Below are 18,939 nucleotides of genomic sequence, written 5' to 3'. Positions count from 1 at the left end.
GGGGTTGTCTATTTAAAGAGAAAAGGGGGGCTTGGTTAACCGGAATCGCGTTCCGGTTCCAACCGTGCGGTCGGAATCGGACGATTCCGCACGCGGGAAGGGGTGAGTGGCTGTGAAGACTGGTTTACCGGAGACGAGAAGGAAAACGGGCGGCACGGCAACGAGTTTTAAAACACCGACAGACGTCCCACGGTAGACCGAATACGGTGCCGCTACGGTCGACCGTTCGGGTACCAGACGAACTCCGATCGCGACGAAACTTGACAGGCGGCCTACCTATATTAAAATAAGACCGCACGTCGAATTCCATCCCAATCAAAGAAAGCTTAACGCACACTTTAAAACAAGATTTCGACGATGCCGCGGGCGCGTGCGAGTGCGTTCGAGTTCAGAACAGACAACGACAAGAACCGGCAACTAACAACGGATGCAAGTTTTGAAAACTGGCGGCAACAGGATGCCGATGCAATGCTGATGATGCGCATGATGCGATGATGATGCGATAAATAAAAATAGACACACGACGAAAACGGAAAGAAAAGGGGAATCTTCTGGAACATCGGCATCGGGCTGTCACAGATATGATCGTGGAGGTAAATATATCTGAGTTGCGAGTTTGGTAAACATTGAAGACAATGTGAAAATTGTTTCACAACTCATGCCACGTGGAACACCATAGTGTGATGGTGTGTCCGAACATTGTAGCCGCACCCTATTGGATATGGTGCATACTATGAGGTCTCTTAACGAATTACCACTATAGTTTTTGGGTTAGGCATTAGAGACAACCGCATTCACTTTAAATAGGGCTCCACGTAATTTCGTTGAGATGACACCGTATGAACTATGGTTTAGAAAAACCTAAGCTGTCGTTTCTTAAAAATTTGTGGCTGCGATGCTTATGTGAAAAAGTTTCAGCCTGATAAGCTCGAACCAAAAGCGGATAAATGCATCTTCATAGGACACCCAAAATAGTTGGGCATACCTCCTATCTTAGATCTGGAAGCAAAGTGTTTGTTTCTAGAAACGGGTCCTTTCTCGAGAAAAAGTTTCTCTCGAAAGAATTGCGTGGGAGGATGGTGGGACTTGATGAGGTTGTTGAACCGTCACTTCAACCAGTGTTTAGCACGACGTAGGAAGTTGTTTCTATGGCACCTATACCAATTGAAGTGGAAGCTGATGATAGTGATCATGAAGCTTCGGATCAAGTTACTACAAACCTCACAGGTTGACAATGTCTCATACTTCTCCATAGTGGTACAATATTCTGTCTTGGAGGTCATGTTGCTAGACAACAATGAACCTACGAGCTAAGGAGAAGCGATGGGGGGGCCTCGATTCCGATGAATGGCTGGACGCCATCATATCCGAGATAGGGTCCATGTATGAAAACAAACTTAAGACTTTGGAGAACTACTTGATGGTCGTAAGGCTGTTGGATACATATGGGTTTTTAAAAGGAACAAACGATGATGGTAAATGTCACCATTAAAAGGTCTCGACTTGTCGCAAAGATGTTTCCGACGTTCAAGGAGTTGACTATAATGAGACTTCCTCACTCGTAGCGATGCTAAAAGTCTGTTGGAATTATGTTAGCAATTGCTACATTATTTATGAAATCTTGCAGATAGGATGTCAAAACATTGTTTCCTCCACGGTTTCCTTGAGTAAAGGTTGTATGTGATACAACCAGAAGGTTTTATCGATCCTAAAGGTTGCTAACAAGTATGCAAGCTCCAGCGATCCTTCTATGGACTGGAGCAAGCATCTCGGAGTTGGAATATACGCTTTGATGAGAAGATCACAGTTTTTGGTTTTATACAAAGTTTATGAGAAACTTGTATTTCCAAAGAAGTGAGTGGGAGCACTATAGAATTTCTGATGAGTATATGTAGTTGACATATTGTTGATCGGAAATGGTGTAGAATTTTTGGAAAGCATATAGAGTCGTTAGAAAAGTGTTTTTCAAAGGGAAAACCTGGATTAAGCTACTTGAACATTGAGCATCACGATCTATCGAGATAGATCAAGACGCTTGAAAAAACTTTCAATGAAATGCATTCCTTGACAAGTTTTTTGAAGGAGTTAAAAATAGATCGGCAAAAAAGGAGTTCCACGATGGCAGACAAGGAAGGAAGGATGAAGGTCATCCCCTATACCTTAGCCATAGGCTCTATAGTATGCTTTGCTGTGTACCGCACGTGATGTGTGCCTGTCAAGGGGTACAAAGGTGATCCAGGAGTGGATCACTGGACAGCGGTCAAAAGTTATCCTTAGTAACTAGTGGACTAAGGAATTTTTCTCGATTATGGAGGTGATAAAAGAGTTCGTCGTAAAGGGTTACGTCGATGGAAATTTTGACACTAATCCCGACAACTCTGGGTAGTAAATCGGATTCGTATAGTGGAAAAGTCATTTGGAATAGTTCCAAATGGCGTGTGGTAGTAGTGTCTACAGGATGACACAGAGATTTGTAAAGCACACACGGATCTGAAATGTTCACACCCGTTGACTAAAAACCTCCCTCACTAGCAAGACATGATCAAAACCCAGAACTGTATGTGTATTAGATTCATTAAAATCACATAGTGATGTGAAGTAGATTATTGACTCTAGTGCAAGTGGGAGACTGTTGGAAATATGCCCTAGAGGCAATAATAAATTAGTTATTATTATATTTCCTTGCTCATGATAATCGTTTATTATCCATGCTAGAATTGTATTGATTGGAAACTCAAATACATGTGTCGAGACATAAACAACACACTGTCCCTAGTGAGCCTCTAGTTGACTACCTCGTTGATAAAAGCTGGTCAAGGTTTCCTAGCCATAGACAAGTGTTTTCACTTGATAACGGGATCACATCATTAGGAGAATGATGTGATGGACAAGACCCAAACTATGAACATAGCATATGATCATGTCAATTTATTGCTACTGTTTTCTGCATGTCAATGTATCTGTTCCTATCACCATGAGATCATGCACCTCCCAGACACCGGAGGAATACCTTGTGTGTGTCAAACGTAGCAACTTAATTGGGTGACTATAAAGGTACTCTACAGGTATATCTGAAGGTGTCTGTTGGGTTGGCATGAATCAAGATTGGGATTTGTCACTTCGTGTGACGGAGAGGTATCCCTGGGCCCACTCGGTAATACAACATCACAATAAGACTTGCAAGCAATGTGAGTTAGGAGTTAGTCACGGGATCTTGTATTACAGAACGAGTAAAGAGACTTGCAGATAACGAGATTGAGCTAGGTATAGAGATACTGACGACTGAATCTCGGGCAAGTAACATACTGATAGACAAAGGTAACAACATATGGGATTAATTGAATCCTTGACATAGAGGTTCATCTCATAAAAGATCTTCGTAGAAAATGTAGGAGCCAATATGGGCATCTAGGTCCCGCTATTGGTTATTGATCAGTGAGTGTCTCAACTGATGTATACATAGTTATCAAACCCGCAGGGTGTGCATACTTAAGGTTCGGTGACGTTTCAGTATTATTGAGTTATGTATGTTGGTGACCGAAAGTTTTTCGGAGTCCCGGATAAGATCACGGATGTCACGAGGAGCTACAGAATGGTCCGAAGGTGAATATTGATATATAGGAAAGTTGCATTTGGCTTCCCGAAAGTTTTCGGGCATTACCGGCAAAGTATCGGGAGTGACGAATGGGTTTTGGGGTTTTACCGGGAGGGGCCACCCACCCGGGAGAGAACCTAATAGGCCTAAAGGTGGTGCACCAGCCCTTAGTGGGATGGTGCGGCCAGACAATAGGGCCTATTTCGGCCAAGGAATAAATAAGGAAAAAGAGGAAAAAGGGGAAGGAAAAGAAAGGGTGGAATCCTACTAGGAGAAGGATTGGAGGTGGACTCCTCCACCTCCAATCCACTTCGGCTGAACCCCATTAGCGTTTTTGGGCTGCCTTCTCCCTGCCCTCCGTCTTATATATACTAGAGGGTAGAGAGACTTTTTGTACCTCAAGCACAGGCGCATCCCTCTCTCCCTCTAGATAGTTTACTCCTCTAGATTAGCATCACATAAGCTTTGCGAAGCCTTGGTGAATTGTTCACCACCACCACCACGCCGCCGTGCTGGAGAACTCATCTATCTCTCCGCCCCTCTTGCTGGATCAAGAAGACGGAGATCTTCATCGGGCTCTACATGTGCTGAATGCGGAGGTGCCGTCCATTCGGCACTAGATCGGGATGGATCGTGATGGTATCGCGGGACGGATCGTGATGAGATCGCGGGACGGGCAGCGATTTGGATCGCGAATATGTTCCACTACATCAACCACATTATATAAGCTTCCGCCTAGCGATCTACAAGGGTATGTAGATTCACTCTCCCCTCTCGTATTTGATCATCACCATGCATAGGTATTGCGTGTGCGTAGGAAATTTTTTGTTTCCCATGCAATGTTCCCCAACACACGAATGAAAGATGAAGGTGATAAGCTGAATTAAAGGCTTGAAATATTGCAACATAAAGTCTTAGCAATTTGAATTTGAACTATAATTAGTAAGAATGCTTCCCTAAAATTACTGACAACATCATAAGATTCAAAAGCCACTTGGAATTATCAAGTTTGAGCTGGAATTACTCGAAACAAATGTATATCCAACATACATCCAATGAAAGAATTTCCTATGTGACTAATGGAACTCCCACCTAAGAACTCCTGAAATTTCTGGTTATGCAATCGGGTCTGTGGATACAAGGAGCAAAACTTCACACAACTCCTAACATAATGTTGCGCTCCAATATAACACATCCGTCAACACATAACCAAAGTCTCGGAAACCCATCTAGCTCGAACCTTCGTAATCACAACGATACCAAGTATGGCAGTACATCCGAACTCTCTCCACCAATACTAGGGATGCCAGACTCCTCTTACCACTAATAGTATTGAATCAACTTCAAACATCCTCCATCGTGAGATATTAAGAAATCTGAATGATAACGATGTGCTCAAGAATCCCCTGGAGCTCAACTCCCCAGAAGAAATCAAGACAGACACGAGGCACCAAGTCAGAACTCCCTCACATCGTTACCATATAGATTCCAAAATATCCACGTGATCCTAAATTTTTTTTGAGCGAGAAGAGGAGTAGAATTTAAATTCCTATGTCGTGAACCTCACCATCACTGGGAAGTGGAGTAAAAAGAATCCTACGCTTTGATATAACTAAGACTCAAAATAGTTTTCACTAGACTCGACTCGACCAAGTTCGATCAATCAAAGGCTCCTATGGTCGTATGGCTATGATTACCAACTTGTAATATCCAAGATGCGACACTATCCATATTTTGGGACAAGGCCTTAATATGGATAGAAGCGCATCTTAGCATTTCACAAGAACATAAATCATCACAGTACATACATGAAGAGATGAGTATATGGAATGGCTTACACTCGCCACAAATTAAGTTACAATCCACACAACATTATTTCAAACATACACAAAAATAGGGTCCGGCTACGGACAAGATAAATGCCAAAATGCAATGACTCTCTCTCGCTAGCCCAGAAGACAACCAAGACCCTCTAATCATCGGGGTACGTCACGTACATGTGACCACTACCTTCATCAAACTCCCACTGAAGCTACATTGCGTCAAATGTCGTAGGATCTGTGGTACCTGGAACTGTGGTATGGTAGTAATCTGTGAGCCATAGGAACTCAACAATCTTGCGACAATGATAGCGGAACTAATCAAGTTATTTGGTTTGGTAAGTTTAAGTGTTGAGGTTGCAACAACACTAAGCATGTATGGTGGCTAACTTACGAGAACATAATGTAAAGTGAGTGGTCGACGCATGACGATCGTGAACTACATAATGATTACTGAGTGATCCTGAAAACCAACTTACGTCAATCTTAACCCCACCGTGTCCTTGGTCGAAGAAGGAGCTCGTGAAAGAGACAATCACGGTTATGCACACAGTTGGTAGGTTTTAATGAAATTTACTTCAATTTATCTAGAACTGGGTCTTAAACAAAGGTGCCAAGTTCCCACATGATCATGGGCACAACTTTCTGAAAGATATGAACCCTGCAGGGGTGCTCCAACTAGTCCATCAGAAACTACCACAAGCTGCTCTAGAGAGAAAACCTCAAACTCGAGAAAGCCCAAAGTATCATTGATATCCCAGTGCACAAGCCATTCGCCAAAAGTAAGACAATTCTAGCAAGACTTCCTAGCATGCCAGATCCCGATAGGACTCACGCATATCTCTTCTCAAAGCACTACCATATGAGCTAGACGTAGTGTTCGCTGAAACCCCGGGTGACCATGGGGCGCTGGACATCGCTCGGTTTGGACCAACACTCATGATGAGCATTGGCCCTCGTTGTTGATTAATAATCTACAGGGTGGCTATTCCCTATGCATTTTTATTAAGTTGTTTAGAAAATTTAGTACCATTGTTGGGCCTTGCCGGAAGAATCTTAGCTCAAAGGGAATTGTCAGGGGGGGTCCCCATAACAACCCCAAGCGTGTTAGGAGCACTCAATATGGAACTTCACACCGATAACCGAAACTTGGGCGGCAAAAGCAGAAAAAAACACCAAGCAAAAGGCGAAGCCTTCCGCACTTTACCAAGTATATAGGTGCATTAAATTAAATAACATAAATAATATGATATTCAAAAGCCCATGTTATCACATAGATCAACATGCACCTGGAACTAGCAATGCTATAAGAGGGTTGAGCAAGTGCTATCTTATACAATCAATATTTGCTAGGTTGTGGAGGGGTTAGAGGCTTTTAATGGCAATGTTTGGAGGCTATGTATTCATGTGGTAGGCAATGATGAATAGTGAAGGAAAATGTGTCATCTAAGCACAACAAAATTAGAAAGGATATCAAGGTCAAGGTGATCTTGCATTTTGGTTCTATTGACGGGTACAACTCTTGCTCTTCAGGAACGTACTCAACATGATCCTCGCACTCGTTCTCAGCTCCTCATGCTACCCAAAGAAAACTAGACATCCAATGAACACTTATACGTCTCAAACATATCTATAATTTTTTATGGTTTCACGCTGTTATCTTGTCAACTTTGGATGTTTTGTTTAACTTTTATATATTTTTTGGGACTAACTTATTAACTCAGTGCCAAGCGCCAGTTCCTGTTTTTTCTGCGTTTTTGACTCTTATCAGATCTAATTCTGGAACGGAGTCCAAACGGAATAAAATCCCCAAAATCATTTTTTTCCTAAACGGATGAAGATCACGAGGCTTGAGGGCCAAGCAAGTGGGCCCACAGGGAGCCCACAAGCCCTGTTGCCGCAGCCAGGGGGAGGCCGCAGCAACCAAGCTTGTGGCCTCCCTGGCGCTCCCCTGCCCTAGGTCTTTGGCCTATAAATTCCCAAAAAATAAAAAAAAAATAGGGCGTCCACGAAAACAATTTTCCGCCGCCGCAAGCTTTCATTTCCGCGAGATCTCATTTGGAGAATCTTCCCGGTGCCCTGTCAGAGGGGACTTTGGAGTTGGAGGGCTTCTTCATCAACATCATCGCCCCTCCAATGACTCGTGGGTAGTTCACTTCAGACCTACGGGTCCGTAGTTAGTACCTAGATGGCTTCTTCTCTCTCTTGGATCTTCAATACAAAGTTCTCCATGATCTTCATGGAGATCTATCCGATGTAATCTTCTTTGGCGGTGTGTTTGTCGAGGTCCAATGAATTGTGGATTTGTGATCAGATTATCTATGATATATATTTGAGTCTTTGCTGATTTCTTATATGCATGATTTGATATCCTTGTAGGTCTCTCCGAGTCTTGGGTTTTGTTTGGCCAACTAGAACTATGATTCTTGCAATGGGAGAAGTGCTTGGTTTTGGGTTCTTACCGTGTGGTGACCTTTCCCAATGATGTAGGGGCAGCAAGGCACACATCGTGTAGTTGCCATCAAGGGTAACAAGATGGGCTTTGTCGTAGATATGAGATTGTCCATCTACATCATGTCATCTTGCTTAAGGCGTTACTCTGTTCTAATGAACTTAATACACTAGATGCATGCTGGATAGCGGTCGATGTGTGGAGTAATAGTAGTAGATGCAGAAAGTATCGGTCTACTTGTTTTGGACATGATGCCTATAGATATAATCATTGCCATAGATGACGTCACGACTTTGCGCGGTTCTATCAATTTCTTGAGAGTAATTTGTTCACCCACCGTCTACTTGCTTTCATGAGAGAAGCCACTAGTGAACACTATGGCCCCTGGGACTATTCACACCTATCGTTTACACCTCCGCTTTTACTTTGCTTTGTTACTTTGTTGCTTTCAGTTCTCACTTGGCAAACAATCTATAAGGGATTGACAACCCCTTCATAGCGTCGGGTGCAGGTTCTTTGTGTTTGTGGAGGTACTTGTGATACTCCTTCACTGGATCGATACCTTGGTTCTCAAAACTGAGGGAAATACTTACCACCATTGCGCTACATCACCCTTTCCGCTTCGAGGGAGCACCAACGCAAGGTTCCAAGGCCACGGGGAAATCCTTTGCATATTTGCCTAGCAAGTCCCTAAAGGCGTAGCCGTAGCAGAAGGATTCCTGGTACCGTTGCTGAGGAGAATCAAGACAAGAACAGTCCCATCAGCACGTGTTTCTGGCGCCGTTGGAAGGTCTTTTTTGCATCAGCAGAAGTATTTCTAGCGCCGTTGCCGGGGAAGGAGAGATCTATCCAAGTAGGTCTCACAAACTCATCTCTTGCATTTACTTTTTTTTGCCAGTTGCCTCTCGTTTTCCTCTTCCCCACTTCATATTTGTCGTTTTCATTTGCCTTTCTCCTTTGCCTTTTTCCTTTGCCTTTTTCGTTTGCCTTTCCTTTGCTTGAGTGCCATGTGCCCTCAATATGCTTTCATCTTCGCTTGCTGAAAACCTATTGATATGGATCATCATCCACTAGCTAATCTCTTTAGGAGATCCACTTGTGTGGAACCAATTGCTAGTGAGTTGAGTGCACTTGACTTTCTCTATGGAGTTTTGCTTGAGATGCGTGAATCTGAAAATCGCGATGAAGAAATTCATGAAGTGGTTCACGAGGGCTCCTTGGATGAAAAGCATGATTGCAATGGTTTCAGTATAAATCCTATTAGTGACAATCATGCTAAAAATATGCAAAACCCTAAGCTTGGGGATGCTAGTTTTGCTATGTCCCCTACTTGTTGCAATAATCATGATTGGGGTGATGATCTTTCTTATGATCTTGAAAATTTGTTCAAACCTCATGATGAATATGATATTTGCAATCATATTGAAAGTGGGTTTGGAGAAGTCATGACTTTAGTTGGTGATAATCCCACTATTTTTGAAGAGCGTCAACTTTGCATGCATGTGGATCATGAAAAGAATATCCTATGTGATACTTACATTGTTGAATTTGAATATGACCCCACATGTAATTGCTATGAGAGAGGAAAATATTGTGGTAGAAACTTTCATGTTACCAATTTACCTCTCGTTATGTGGAGATTGCTATTGTCTCTTTCTTCTTGCTTGCATATGGCAACTATTGGTTGTCTTGACAATCTGTTTTCCTATAAAATGCCTATGCATAGGAAGTATGTTAGACTTAGATGTGATTTTCACATGCTTTATGATTGTCTCGTTGTGCTTCAACTCTTGTCTTTTGTGTGAGCATCATTGATGCCTAGCTAAGGGCGTTAAACAATAGCGCTTGTTGGGAGGCAACCCAACGAATCTATCCTTTTTCTTTCTGTTTTGTGTTTTCCACACTTTCATAATTCTGTTATGATTGTGCTTTTTGTGTTTTTTGTGTTTCTTTTTGCGTTTGTGCCAAGAAAAACTGTTATGATTAGTCTTGGGGATGATCGTTTGGTCATGCTGGAAAAGACAGAAACTTTCTGCTCACAGAAAGCATTTTCATTTTTTTTTCTGTAAGAGCTTTTGAGTTAATTCTTTTTGCTGATGATTTATACGCAAATTCTTCAGACTGTCGTAAATTTTCAAAATTATTGAAGTACCAGAAGTATAGGAGGTATACATATTGCTACAGACTGGTCTGCTGTTAACAGATTCTGTTTTTGTTGTGTTGGTTGCTTATTTTGATGAAACTATGGATAGTATCGGGGGGTATTAGCCATGGAAGATTGAAAATACAGTAACCCAACATCAGCACAAGTAGAATTCAAGTTTGCTACAGTACCTAAGGAAGTGGTGGTTTGCTTTCTTATACTAATGATATCACGAGTTCAGTTTAAGTTTCGTGTTGTGAAGTTTTCAAGTTTTGGGTGAAGTTCTTATGGACAAAAGGATAAAGAGTGGCAAGAGCTCAAGCTTGGGGATGCCCAAGGCACCCCAAGAGATTCAAGGATGTCGTAAAAGCCTAAGCTTGGGGATGCCCCGGGAAGGCATCCCCTCTTTCGTCTTCAATCCATCGGTAACGTTACTTGGGGCTATATTTTTATTCACCACATGTTATGTGTTTTGCTTGGAGCGTCTTGTATCGTACGAGTATTTTATTTTTGTTGTGTCACAATCATCCTTGCTATACACCTAGAGAGAGAGACATGCACTCACCATGATTTTGTCGAGCTTCACTTATATCCTTTGGTTAGACAATTCAGCTCACATGTGCTTCACTTATATCTTTTGAGCTAGATGCTTTTGCTCTATGTGTTTCACTTATACCTTTTAGAGCACGGCGGTGCGTGGCTTGGTAGTTGATCTATGCTATGAATGTAGTCTCAAAAGGGGTAGTTATCCAAAGGGATACGAAAACTTCCACCTTCATGTGCATTGAATAGTTAGAGAAGTTTGATTCATCTCAACTAGTTTTGAGTTGTGGTTATGGTAATATTGAAGTTATACTAGTAAGGTGTTGTGGATATATAAATAGTTGTGTTGAAGTTAGTAATTCCCGTAGCATGCACGTATGGTGAACCGGTATGTGATGAAGTCTGAGCATGATTAGTCTATTGATTGTCATCCATTGTGTGGCGGTCGAGATCGCGCGATGGTTTATACCTACAATCCTTCCCCTAGGAGTATGCGTTGAATGCTTTGTTTCGATTACTAATAAACTTTTGCAACAAGTATATGAGTTCTTCATGACTAATGTTGAGTCCATGGTTTAGATGCACTTTCACCTTCCACCATCACTATCTTCTTTAGTGCCGTGCAACTTTCGTCGGTGCACAAAACCCACCATTAGCCTCCCTCAAAACAGCCACCATACCTACCTACTATGGCTTTTTCAAAGTCATTCCAAGATATATTGCCATGCAAATACCACCATGACATGTGCCACCACGTCTACATTGCCATTGCATGATCATAAGATAGCTAGCATGATGTTTCCATTTATGTCTATGCCATGCTAGATCATTGTCACGGTACACTACCGAAGGCATTTCATATAGAGACATCGTTGCTCTAAGTTTTGAATTGTAAGTTTCATGATCATCATTGATGGAGCATTGTCCCATGTGAGGAAATAAAAGAGGCCAAATATGCCCACCAAAAAAAAGAGACGGCAAAGAGCCCATTCAAGAAAAAAAAAGGAGAGAAGGGACAATGCTACCACTTTTCCACACTTGTGCATATTAAGCACCATGATCTCAATGATTGAGAGTCTCTCGTTTTGTCACCACCATATAGCTAGTGCAAAATTTTCATTATCTAACTTGGCTTGTATATTCCAATGATAGGTTTCCTCAAAATTGCCTTAGGTCTTCGTGAGCAAGCAAGTTGGATGCACACCCACTAGTTTTCTTTAAGATCTTTCACATACTCTTAGCTCTAGTGTATCATTTGTATGGCAATCCCTACCCATTCACATTGATATCTATTGATGAGCATCTCCATAGCTCATTGATATGCCTAGTTAATGTGACCATCTTCTCCTTTTTTGTTTGTCTTGCAACCTCCACCACACTCCACACCACTTATAGTGCTAAAACCATGGCTCACGCTCATGTATTGTGTGAGAGTTGAAAAAGTTTGAGAAAGTAAAGGTGTGAAAACAATTACTTGGCCAATACCGGGGTTGTGCATGATTTAAATTCGTTGTGCAATGATGATAGAGCATAGCTAGACTATATGATTTTGTAGGGATAACTTTCTTTTGGCCTTGTTATTTTGAAAGTTCATGATTGCCTTGCTAGTTTGCTTGAATTATTATTGTTTCCATGTCAATAGCAAACTATTGTTTTGAATCTAATGGATCTGAACATTGACGTCACATAAGAGGAGTTACAAAGGACATCTGATTTTGGAACGGAGTCCAAACGGAATAAAATCCCCAAAATGATTTTTTCTAGAACGGAAGAAGATCAGGAGGCTTGAGGGCCAAGCAAGTGGCCCCACAGGGAGCCCACAAGCCCTGTTGCCGCGGCCAGGGGGGAGGCCGCGGCAACCAAGCTTGTGGCCTCCCTGGCACTCCCCTGCCCTAGGTCTTTGGCCTATAAATTCCCTAAAAATCCAGAAAAAATCAGGGCATCCACGAAAACACTTTTCCGCCGCCGCAAGCTTCCGTTTCCGCAAGATCTCATCTAGAGACCCTTCCCGGTGCCTTGCCGGAGGGGACTTTGGAGTTGGAGGGCTTCTTCATCAACATCATCGCCCCTCCAATGACTCGTGAGTAGTTCAATTCAGACCTACGGGTCCGTAGTTAGTAGCTAGATGGCTTCTTCTCTCTCTTGGATCTTCAATACAAAGTTCTCCATTATCTTCATGGAGATCTATCCGATGTAATCTTCTTTGGCGGTGTGTTTGTCGAGATCCGATGAATTGTGGATTTGTGATCAGATTATCTATGATATATATTTGAGTCTTTGCTGATTTCTTATATGTATGATTTGATATCCTTGTAAGTCTCTCCGAGTCTTGGGTTTTGCTTGGCCAACTAGATCTATGATTGTTGCAATGGGAGAAGTGCTTGGTTTTGGGTTCTTACGGTGTGGTGACCTTTCCCAGTGACAGTAGGGGCAGCAAGGCACACATCGTGTAGTTTCCATCAAGGGTAACAAGATGGGATTTGTCATAGATATGAGATTGTCCATCTACATCATGTCATCTTGCTTAAGGCGTTACTATGTTCTCATGAACTTAGTACACTAGATGCATGCTGGATAGCGGTCGACGTGTGGAGTAATAGTGGTAGATGCAGAAAGTATCGGTCTACTTGTCTTGGACGTGATGCCTATAGATATAATCATTGCCATAGATGACATCACGACTTTGCGCGGTTCTGTCAATTTCTCGACAGTAATTTGTTCACCCACCGCCTACTTGCTTTCATGAGAGAAGCCACTAGTGAACACTACGCCCCCCGGGTCTATTCACACCTATCGTTTACACCTCCGCTTTTACTTTACTTTGTTACTTTGTTGCTTTCAGTTCTCACTTGGCAAACAATCTATAAGGGATTGACAACCCCTTCATATCGTTGGGTGAAGGTTCTTTGTGTTTGTGCAGGTACTTGTGATACTCCTTCACTGGATCTATACCTTGGTTCTCAAAACTGAGGGAAATACTTACCACCGCTCCACTACATCACCCTTTTCGCTTCGAGGGAACACCAATGCCAGGCTCCAAGGCCACGGGGAAATCCTTTGCATATTTGCCTAGGAAGTCCCTAAAGACGTAGCCGTAGTAGAAGGATTCCTAGTGCCGTTGCTGAGGAGAATCAAGACAAGAATAGTCTCCTGTCAGCACGTGTTTCTCGCGCCGTTGGAAGGTCTTTTGTTGCATCAGCAAACACCAGGCAAGGTGCAATGCTTCAAACAACCATGATGCATGAGTGTAGTTATGAAAGAAGCATGGCAATGCTAACTAGTCATCTTAGTCATGCATTTATGAAGTTATTTAGCATTTTGGATAGAGCCTCAAGTTTATTCATTTGGGCATGCATGAACATGGAAGAAATGGATGCATCATGAGAAAATGGTGCAAAAATATATAAGGAACTTCGCAAAACGAGCTACAGATCCCTCAGAATTCACCAAACAAGATACATATGGCAACAATGACTAAAAAGAATTTCAGAGGTGTCTATGGGCATTTTCTTAGCACTCCAAGTAAGCCACTGGATTGCGCACGAAATTCCAGGTGGTATAGATCTAAAGATCACGTGAAACACTTGAGGATAACTCACACAAAGCACAAAACAATTTAGCAACCAATTTGTCCACAAGCAGCCACATACCACTTTGATCATGTGAAAACTAGTACCTAGAGCCACTTAACAATTTTAACGAAGACATGAATATGAAGCTATCAAAGTTCACAATAATCTCTAACTAACAACAACATTGATAGGTTCATGAAACAATGGCAAACAAGTCCTCAACATGGCAAGAAACAATACAAATTATGACTTAGTGAAAATGTCACTTTGCACTTGCAGTTTATAACCTGGTGGCATTTTGACAGCAATAAAACTCTACTCTACAGCAAGTTTCATGGCATGTAGTTTAATAGGGTGACAGAGGGCAAAAACTACTACAAATGACTCTCACTATGTAGGAGCTGAAACTGCATAGAATCCATGGTAGCATCCCCTAAACATGCCATGGAAATAACAGTAGATTTCCAGACTTAGTCAAATTTCATCAACGGAATCCACAACAGCTTATAACATCATAGCATATTTGAGAGGAAGAAACTCTAAGATACAAAACCTACTTGGCAAGGTGGTGGCCCCATTTGATAGAAGGCAACAAGCACTATGATACATGGCACTGGACCAACCACAAAAGGATCAACAGACCCATGGGAATCATCAAGACAACATAGCAACAAAATAACCAGATTCTATACTTAGAAATATTTGAGCATGCGACACATCAACATTTTCTTATCATGTTTATAGCAAGAAACCAACTAATCCACAAGCTTATCATGACAAATAAAATTATCAGGGCATATTACCCTCAAAACTCTACCACAATCATGTTGACAAGTTTACCAAATATTGAACGGATTAGATCATGCAAAAATAACAAAATGTCTCCTTGAGACAAAATAACATTTCCCCAAAGTTGCTCCAATGGGAAAACTAACGACCCCATTGGATTCCTGGGATTTGTCTACCCCAAAATCATATGTCATACCCATATGCTTCTCTAGAAACATACCCCACAAATCAATTCGAAAAATTGCCCCTATCATATAGCACTAGTTATAAACCAAATTCGGACTATCCCTATTTGGACATACCAAAATTTGGACTTGCCCTAAACAGAAAGAAAAACAAACAGAGGTAATTACTCTACAAAAAATTACTCCCTCCGTTCCTAAATATAAGTATTTTAAGCGATTTCAATAGGTGTCTACATACGGAGTAAAATGATTGAATGTACACTCTAAAGTATGTCTATATACATTCGTATTTAGTGTATTAGTGAAATCTCTACAAAGACTTATATTTAGGAAGGGAGAGAGTAAAACAAAGGGGGGCACCTGGCATAGACACCACGGCCCCCCACGGATCACATGTGGCCCCAGGACTCGTGTCTCCATGGGTGAGCTCGTAGGGCGCTACCACTAGGCTAGACTCTGGGTTGCTGAACAAGGGGGAGCGCCACCCGAGTCATCCTTCAGAAATGCGTTGCCTTTCCTCTGCCCTGCAGCACAGAGGCACTTGACGTCGTCGGCGCGGCCTCTGACTACTAACGGGGTGCACAAGCAGCTGCGGGGACGTGGTGCACTACGGGGAATCCATTCCTGGGGCTTTTTAGTGGATACGCGTGCAACCTCGAGGCGCTCAAGCACAAGCCACCGGTGGCGAGGGGCGGCTGCAGGCTACGACAGCGAGGCGCAATTGCTGCTAACGAAGCGAGGCGCGGCTTCTACTAATGACGGCCATGAGCGGCTACTGACGACAGAAAAGAACGAGGGGGAGGCGGTTTCTCACCCCGCTTTGTTGGAGACGGCGAGGAGGAAGCCGGTGCGATGGAGCGGAAGCAGAGGGGGTGCACGACACGTCTGAGAGGAAGGAGGGGGTGCGCGTCCTTGCGATCCGGCTCGGAGAAGACTCGAACAGGCACCCCTTGGCGACGCATGCCACCAGGATCACGCAGGGACGGTGATTGGGCTCAGCCTGAGCTCGAGCTCACGTTCTCTTGGGGCTTGGCGACAGCTGCGACCATCGGCGGCAGGAGAGGGAGGAGAAGAGAGAAATGAGGTGAGACTAGGGTTAGGGGTAGCTGGGGCTAGCTAAATAGGGGATAGGGACGCACGCCGGATTGGCATCAATAGAAGAGCGACGTGGCACGGGTGGATGGGCATCGTACCGAGGTGGAAGACGAGCTGGTCGCGCTGGATTGCATCGTTGCTGCTGGGCTGTGTTGGCTCCTTCTGCTAGACCGAGGAAGGGAAGGAGGAGAGTCCCACGAGAGGTAAGCTCTCTCTCACCTGCGTTTGTAATAAAAATAAAACAACAACCACACCCAAAATTACAGGGGAGTTGAAAAGAACTAGAGAGAAGATAAAAGTAGTTTTTGAACTAACAAAATTCAGCACTATTTTATAGCAATGGTTTGGGCATTTTCGAGCAAATGTTGAAACCACTTGAACAATACCTTAGAAGCTGTTTTTAGCAAAAGCTACAAAAGGAAATAACCACACGTGCCAAGTGTTACTTTTAAAAACACCTACAAAATTTTTGACAACTATGGAACATTTTTATTTATTTGATTGAAGCACGTAAAAAATAACACAGGACTAGCATTTGGATTAAAAGGGTTTTTTAGGAAAGTTTTGTAAAAGGTGTTTGGTTGGGGATCCACACACACTTCTCACTTGCAAACACATACACTCACACCACAACAAGCACAAGCCTATGATGGAACAATAATTTATGTGATGATGCCACGATGCCATGATGAATGTCATGAAGCAAAATTTATTAAACCCAACACATGAGGGAAAACTTGGAAGGTTCATACATTGAATATTGCAAAGATTGCAAGGTAATGCACTTGGGATGTTACAGCACGCCATTCACACCTTTGTGCATCTTCTTCCTCCGCGCAAGGACGCGCCAAATCCAATCTCCAAGCGAGTCACCTTCTCGCCCCCTTGCGGCTCCGGTCCACGGATGGCGCCCGCTGGTAAGAAAGGGAAGGCCACGGTTTCCGCTGCGAGCCCTGCCGCTACTGGGCCTCCTCTCATGCCCTCCCGCATCTCCAAGGCGGAGGACCTGGGCCCGGTGCTCCCACTGGTGGTTGGCGACACCAACGAGGGGGAGCGAACGCCATCTGGCCGGGCTCAGCAGCGCCGAGCAGCGTGGTTAAGATTGCCTACCCCTTCTTCGTCCACACCGTTTACGTCGGGCTGGGCCCGCCGTCCTCCGATTTCTTCTACGCCATCCTTTCCCATTACCAGATCCAAGCCCTACACCTTCAGCCCAACTCCATCTTCCTCTTGGGGATCTTCTCCTTTTACTGTGAGGCCTTTGTGGGCATGAGGCCCTCGGTGGCACTCCGCCGTCAGTTCTTCACCTTGCGGTTCACTTCCCATGGCCAGCGTTCTGCGTGCATCTCCTTCATAGACGTCACCGGCACGGGCACCCACCTGTAGGCCGAGAAGAAGGTGGAAGGGTACTGCAACCACTCGGTCTTCATGGACGCGCGCTGGGACATCCCACTCCTGGTGACTCCCCTGGGTCCGCCCAAGAAAATCTCCAGGTCGACCCACAAGAAGCTCACTGACCTGAGGGCAGGGCCCGTGCTAGAGCGAATTGCATCCCTCGTGGAGGCCCACCTAACGGGGGCGATGATTATAAAGGAGTTCCTGGGGCATCTGAAAGCACAATTGCTCCCTAGGGTGGTTTTGATAATTGATCACAACATATGCATCATTGGACTAATGTGTTTTCCAAGTGTATTTGAGAAAAGTTCAAAAGATGATATGGCTTAAGGTTTATGTGGAGATACCCGTGGATGCAAGAAAGGAATAATATTGGCTCAAGCTTTAAGCTAGAAGACTCTTCATTTATATTTGTGAGAAATCACTTTTGAGTCCGTAGGAAAGCCAATACTATTAAAAGGGGGTGAGGTAGTAAAATGAACTCATTGCTCAAATGATCAAAGTTAGCCACCAAAACATTTAGTCATTTTTCCCACATATCCACTGTGTCATGTTCCACATTCACAAATTCGGTGTCACCAACATTGTCACTTTGGACCCACCGAGTTTGAATCTCGAACAAAACCCTAGCCATTCCCACAATATTGGTGCAACCGAAACTGCATCGGTGCTACCGAGTTAAGTGTGACCAACATTCTGGTGCCAAGATACACAAAATCGGAATTTTGGAGTTCGAGTATCAGTACCACCGTCTTTGGCCATCTGACCGTTAGTCACCTTTTCAGTGCCACCGAGTTCTATATATCGGTCTCATCGAGATTCAAAAGTTCACACCTTTGTGCTAATCGATACCACCGAGTTTCCAACTTCGGTGTCGTCGACTATGCTCCTTTGTGTGTAACTGTTGGATTTTGGCTGGTGCCTGTATATATCCCTTCACCCACCTCTCATTCATGGGAGAAGCAATCTGAACACACACTTCATTTCCAGATCCATTTTCTGGGAGAGAACCACCTACTCATGTGTTGAGACCAAGATATTCCAAACCAATAATTTGAAACTTGATCTCTAGCCTCCCCAAACTGCTTTCCACCAAATCAACCTCTCCTACCCATGCATATTCTGTAAGAGAGTGATTTGTGTTGAGGAGACTATCTTTAGAAGCACAAGAGTAAGGATTTCATTGATCTACCCCATCTATTACCTTTTGGAGGGTGGTGCCTCCTAGATTGGTTAGGTGTCGCTTGGGAACCTCCTACTTCGTGTTGTGGAGTTGAACCAAGATGTTTGTAAGGGCAAGGATATCGCCTACTTCATGAAGATGTACCGTGAGTAAGGCTAGTCCTCCGT

The sequence above is a fragment of the Hordeum vulgare genome, chromosome 6H (genome assembly GCF_904849725.1).
Source record: "Hordeum vulgare subsp. vulgare chromosome 6H, MorexV3_pseudomolecules_assembly, whole genome shotgun sequence".
Classification (NCBI taxonomy): Eukaryota; Viridiplantae; Streptophyta; class Magnoliopsida; order Poales; family Poaceae; genus Hordeum; species Hordeum vulgare.
Note: the sequence above shows the minus strand (reverse complement) of the source record.